This window comes from Capra hircus, chromosome 2 (genome assembly GCF_001704415.2).
Source record: "Capra hircus breed San Clemente chromosome 2, ASM170441v1, whole genome shotgun sequence".
Lineage (NCBI taxonomy): Eukaryota > Metazoa > Chordata > Mammalia > Artiodactyla > Bovidae > Capra > Capra hircus.
Window position 1 is genome coordinate 65,884,903 of NC_030809.1, and position 7,212 is coordinate 65,892,114.

Here is a 7,212-nt window from a genome sequence, read left to right on the forward strand (position 1 = left end):
GTGAAGTGATTTATGCCTCCTGTGATGACATCAGTACCAATAGTGCTGATAAAAGAACACTTATATTGGAGCAAACAGGATGATGAATGGAATCCGGGTCTCCTTAGTCATCTCATTACTGCCTCTCCTTCAGCACGGAGCTAATGTAGCGAGTCATCGTGCGCCTGGGGAGTAGTTTGGAGGCTGAATTTAATAGTGGAAGTGTGGGAAATGTACTGTGGTCCTGGGTCAAGAGTGGCAGAGGGTGCATTTTAGTCAGTGTACAAGGAGGCAATTGTGCCAAAAATCATGACACTTCTGAGCCACCCAAGACTGCACCATGCCCTATCTCATTGGATGGCTGAGTTTTCTCCTCTCCAGTTTTCAAGATGTGACTCTAAAACCACAATGTCTTATCTTCTTGACCATGAGAGTCTTTCTCTTGAATATGTCCCTTCTTTCTTCCTTCCCCCCTCCTCCCTACCAGTTCCCTCATAGATATGGTTGATCCTTGATGCAGAGAAGCAACTTACAGAGGTGCAGGAATGGGGCAAAGAGGCCCCTTCCAGACATGTGAGAAGTCGGGGCTAGAAGTCAGGAGGCTCATTTTTCTTCACGGTTTCAGCACTGGCTAGCTGTGTGACCTTGGACGAGTCACTTAGCCACTCTGAACCTTAATAACTCCATTTTGGAAAAGGGAGCATCCAGGTGCATCTCCAAATTCTCTTCCTGCTCCAAAATATAAGCTTTTTAGAGCAAGATTGAAATCCATGAATTCAATCTTTCCCTGAAAACACCAATTCTGGGTAATATCAATGACAGAGGGGCTTTGCACATAATAAGGAGGGGAATGTATCCCCATGGACTATTCAAAAGATGTGCATGTCACCCATAATTTGGCCAGCCCTTGAGTGCAGTGACTCTGCTGTACAGAGGGGAGTAGATGCAGTTTTATTAGTGCAATTTTATTGCCCTCACCAGCTGTACTCTTTTCTCTATAAAAGGTAATTACTTCCAATAGTAACAAGCTAATTGATTGCTAATTAAATCAATTGGCACACTAACCGCTGTCAGAAAGTGACAGATTAGAGGGTCATGTGACAGCGTGTTAGTAATGAAAAGTGGACATGGTCTGAGGGTGATTGACACATGAGATGAAAAGCGATTTGGGACCTCCGAGGTGGTCAGAGAGAGGGCAGGGAGAACATGATTGATTCAATGGTGACTGTCAGAGAGGAAATGAGAATTGAATGGAATTCAGTGTCTGCCTGAACCCTCACCACATGATGCTCCAAGTTTTTTCACATGTAAATAAGGGAGATGGAGACTTCTTGCAAATGAAATGCCAAAATAGAAAGGACAAAAGGGAGGGGGGACTAAAAGTGAAAGTGTGTGAGCCTTAAAGGAACAGAGATTTTTTTCATTTGGAAATGGGAGAAAATGTAAGAATAATTATTGTTCATTGTTTGTCCACAAGTCTCAGCAACCTGGCTGCCTGCGTGCTAATATCTCTGCCTTTTAGAAGGTGCTTATCTGCTGTCATTATCAAAAAAGGAAAATATTTATTGTCTGTGTTTGCAATACATTATAGCCTGATAAGGGCAGTGAATTAGATATTAATTTTGCCTGCAGGAAAATTGCACAACCAATCTGCTGCAATAATAGACATATGTTTCGAAGGAAGTGATGTTGGCATTTTGAACACCCACTGCCTTGTCTCCAGCAGGCTTGTCACTCTGGAAGTTCCCAGCATCCCTTTTGCAGAGACTAGGAGAGAAACCACCCATCATTTGGTGAGGCCTGAGGTCAGTGGAGGTTCCCTATCCTTGCATCCTAAGATTTCTGATACTTACTGAAGTCTGAAAATCTGTCCTGAGCCTCTTATCACTCTTGGTTTTGAAGAGAAATGAGAAGTGAAGACATGGGGGTAAATCTGACTCTGCATTTACTGACTGTGGACCTCAAGGAGTCAGCCTAGCTTCTCTGAGCCTGTTTCCCCATCTGTGAAATGAGTAGAATATTACTCACTCCCCAGGGCTGTGTAACAGCTACCTAAGATAGTTCATGCAGAATACCCCATGTGATGCCGCCAAAAATCTTGTCTTTCTCAGCTCACTGAACCCAAATAAAAAATACAGACAGTTGGAGGAAATAGAAAGGTGGCTTTAATCCTCAGCTGGCAGAGGGGAGACACAGTAGGCTTGTTCCTCAAGAACTGTGGCCCCCTTTTCATGAGGAATCTGGGGGATTTGTTATAGAGGAGGCTTCACAGTCAGGGGTTGATGTTGAAGAACAAAGATGTAAGGATCTTGGATTCTTCTTCCTCTTGCATGGTTTCAAAAACAGTCATAGGCTGGCGTCAGGTAGCTGGGTAACTGGGTCTGGCAGTCCCTAACTGGTAGTTGGGTCTATTGTCTTGTGTGTGTTGCATTGCTGCCTTCTTTCTATAATGCAGAAAGATAAAACTACAAGGGGTGATTTGCAAAGAGAGTGCTGTAAAGGTGAATACCAGATATGGATGTAATTAACATAGAGCTAAAGGATAGTAGCTGCAGAATATAGCTCTGGCAGAACTAGGGGACAGAAAAGCAAGCTTATTAATAGACAACAGATTAGGAACAGTTAAAGTGAAAACCTGGAGTAATCAGGCCTGCTCACTATTCTCTCCATCTTCTTTGTTCCCAGGAAAGAAAAGAAAACTCACCCCTCATTTCTCTTTTCTTCCCTTTTCACTGCAACAAGTGCACAAAACTTGCTTGAGCAATGGGAATTAATAGCATTAATACCAGCAGTAGTTACTTTATTAAATCTCAACATAGCCCTCAATGCCACCTGGTGAGAAGAAAGACCAAGATCTAGAGTCAGAAAGAGGTGGGGTGAACCAAAATTTTGAAATTTCCTCCCTTTTGGAAAACCTACCTAATTTCTGACATCTTTAGTTTTATCATTTGCAAATGAAATGAAAAATACCTATTTCAGGTTTGGGGTTATTTTGTGGATTAAAGAATTTAATTTATGTGAAGTTCCTAACACAGATGTTAATAAGTGTTAGTTTCTTCTCCAACACACTAAGATTTTTTAAAAAATAGGCAAAACTGGGGCTTCCCTGGTGGTCCAGCCAGTGGCTACCAAGCCACCTTGCAATGCAAGGGATACCAGTTCGATCCCTGGTCTGGGAAAATCCCACATACCTCAGAGCAACTAAGACCTTGAATTGCAGCTACTGAAGCCCATGCCTAAAGCGTGTATTCTGCAACAAGAGAAGCCACTGTGGTGAGAAGCCCACACACGGCAACAGAGAGAAGTCCCTGCTTGTTGAAACTAGAGGACGCCTGCGCAGCAGTTAAGACCCATCACAGCCAATACATAAATAATTTTTTTAAAAATAGGTAAAAATGCCTCAATTTGGATTCTTGATTTGAGTTCTTTGTGTGTGTGTGTGTGTGTGTGTGTGTGTGTGTGTGTGTGTGTGTAACAGGAGAATGGCTACAATGAGGGCTGGAGACCTGGAAAATCTCTAGCCCTTTATGTCCTCAACTAGTGAGATCAAAGCAGTCAATCCTAAAGGAAATCAATCCTCAATATTCATTAGAAGGACTGATGCTGAAGCAGAAGCTCTAATACCTTGGCCACCTGGTGTGAAGAGCTGACTATTTAGAAAAAGCCTGATGCTGGGAAAGATCAAAGGCAGGAGGAGAAAGGGATAACAGAGGATGAGATGGTTGGATGGTATCACCAATTCAATGGACATGAATTTGAGCAAGCTCTGGCGTGCTGCAGTCCGTGGGGTTGCAGAGTCACACATGACTGAGCAACTGAAAAACGGTGCCTCTACTGTGCCTCTGTACCATTTTAAACACTTTTGTCACTCCAGCTGTGATTTCAGCATCCAAAGGACTAAATGTTGGTCCCATAACAAATCAACCAATCCCAGAATATCTCTGTGTCCTCACCCAGGCAGGACCTCCCAATTCTGTCTTGCTGCAGTAGTGATCTGCAAAAGCCAGCAAAGGTTTAACAGCTTTGTTGGTGATGTGTGGTTCCCAGACATGAGTATGCAGAGATGCAGAAATGTGTGGTGTGTTTTCCTTCTGCAAGGGACCATCTCTTTCACACCCACAGCACACCTACAGCACTCCCGGAAGCCATGCAAAACCAATCTTGCTGAGGCTAATGATGCCTCAGCAGCACAGCTGTCTCTGATTATTCTGGTATTTGGTGAAACAGAACCACATGCCCACATCCCTCAGGAGCAGGTGCATTTACACACATACGCTCATGCACATCCTGATCGGATTCTGCTCAGAGGAACCTGCTCCTTCCCAGAGGAAAATGATCTCATAGCAGAGTCCCTGTCAGTCTACAGAGACTGGTCATGATGCTTAGAGCTTTTCTGAATGACTCAAGGACTCCTGGGTGGCACTAGTGGTAATGAACCTGCCTGCCAATGCTGGTTATACGTAAGAGATGCGGGTTTGATCCCTGGGTTGGAAAGATCCCCTGGAGGAGTGCATGGCAACTCATTCCAGTATTCTTGCCTGGAGAATCCCATGGACAGAGGAGCCTAGCAAACTATAGTCCATAGTGTCGCACAGAGTTGGACATGACTGAAGTGACTTAGCATGCACAAGGGCTCCCGAAGGCAGAAAACGCAAATTCCCACAGTTCTCATGAGAACTTGGCCCAGTTGTTTCCTACCTTTGCTGCACATGGGAATCACCTAGGGAGATTCTGAAATACAGAAATCTGGGACCTGCCCCTGATATCCTAATTTAGATGTTTGAGGGGCAGCATGGGCAGTAGAATTTTTTAAACTTAACAGCCAAACTGGGAATGATGACTTGGTGATGACGTGGTTAGACAAGGCAGACACACCTGTGTAGAGCAAGGGACTGCCTAGGGAAAGATTTTTCTGCCACACAGAAGTGCCTTCAAGCTGCTCCTGGGTTCCCCAAATCCTGGCATCTGGGGCCACTGCCTACTACATCAGGGTACAAGGCATTAGGCTGCAGGTCAATCTGTGAGAGGGAGGTGGGTTATTTACAGTGAGTACTTTACAGACCTTTCTGGAGAGCATGTTTCCTGACATGAGGAATGAGCTCAGGATGCTGGATTCCTTAGGGAGAAATAGTGGTAGAGACGGGTGCAGGGGAGCCTCACTTTTATGCTGAGTTCCAGGCCTTGCTGCCAGGCCATCGGCCAACATTTAGGGATGTAGGCCTATTCCCTTTCTCTTTTACTCCCAAAGTCACAGCGCTCCCACAGATACCATGGACAGAGTACACAGAGTACAGGGATCCCTTCACCTTGGGGTATGCAAGCCCCAGGAGGAATGGTCCTTCGGTGAACCCCCAGACAGTCAGAATCTCGAACAGCTTCCACCTCGGTAACTGAGGACTGTGGCAACTTTTGCAGATGACCTGTCGGGTTTGCAAAAACAAGACAGATTTGAGCAAATTGTCACTTTAAGTTATCGTCTCAGGAAAGCGAAAGGAGGCTCTGTGGTTTGACTTCATCTCTCACCTCGACAGAAGGAGGCAATGCAGCAGCAGGGAGTGGATGAGCTTCTCCCAGGCCACCAAGTGTGGGTCACCCAGGCAAGTTATCATCATTTTACACCATCTGCCAGAGTGCCTGCAGGATCCATCCTGTCACCCAGCCTTCCAGACCTGTCCTTCCAGACTTAATTACGCTTCCTGGCAGATGGAGCAGGCTCAGTAATGAGAGGCTGTGTGGTACAGTGGTTAAAGATAGACTCTGGAGCCACATTGCTGGGGTCCAAATCCTGGCTCTCCCACCGTCTAGCCATGTGACTGGGGACAATTTCCTTAAGCTGTCTGGGCCTAATTTTTCATTTGTAAAGGGAAGATAGTTACATTCATATATCCCATAGGGTTGTTGTGAGAATTAAATAAGCTGTTGTATGTAAGAGTGTAAGCTATGATTATAAGAGCATAAAAAGCACTTAGTTGCTTCACTTTATTGTTGAAGAGTCTAGGTTGGACAACTGCCGGGGAGGATTATAGCTTTTCTGTTTAATTATTTGTTATTTCATTCAATTCTGTGCATGCATGCTCAGTTATGTCTGACTCTCTGAGACCCCATGGACGATAGCCTGCCAGGCTCCTCTGTCCATGGGATTCTTCAGGTAAGAATACTGGAGTAGGTTGTCACAATCAAGGGAGCAACCAGTTTCATTCAGGACCACACAGAAAAGGAATAATACAAAGGAGAGAACAGATAGACTGGCTGAAAAAAGAAGACCATAATAGGCCCCTAAACAATCTTCTAGATACGACTGACTATGGGGCATATCAGTTGCCATAATGATGAAGATAATTATTGCAGTGATACTCCAAGCATTGTGCTACATGTTCTGTTTAACCCTCCCAACAGTCTAAAGGTTAGTGTCATCAAACCCATTCAAGAGAGAGGCTCCGAGAGTAACTAACTTGTCCCAAATTACATGGTTAAAGAGTTATAGAGGTAGAATACAATTTCAGGTCAGTGCGACTTGATAGTCTGGATTTTTAGAGTAAAAATGGATGGTACCATCAGAATCCAGCTGAATATTATTAACAGTTTTTCACATATCATTTTGCTTGTCATAGTCCTGTAACTAATTGTATCAGTTAGGGTTCAGAGAAACGGAACCAGTGGGAGACATATAAAAAATATTTATTATGAGGAACTGGTTTACGTGATTATGAGGGCTGGAAAGGCAAGTCTGAAATCCATGGGGAAGATCATCAGGAAGGTCAGGCTACTGAGCTGAAGCTGGTATTCACTGGCAGGATTTCTTCTTCCTTAGGAAAACCTCAGTTCTGCACTTAAAGTCTTTCAGTTGACTGAATCAGATGCTCCCAGTTTATCTAGGAAAATCCACCTGACTTAATGTCAACAGATGATGGACTTTAATCACATCTACAAAATATCTTCACAGTAATACCTAGATTAATGTTTGATTGAATAACTGAAGACTACAGCTGAGACAATTGACACATAAAAATGACCATCATAGTGCACCCCTTGTCAACTTAGGATCTACGCATCTTTTCTTAAACATACTTAATCTCCAAATAAAGGCAGTAGCAAAGTTATACTTACACCTAAAATGATACAACTATTCTACATACAATGAAAAAAATGCTGTTTCCCTCAAAGAATGTGCAAAATGCTTGGATGACATTTACTCTTCTTCTTTGATATTTTATAATTTAAATACTGTGATAT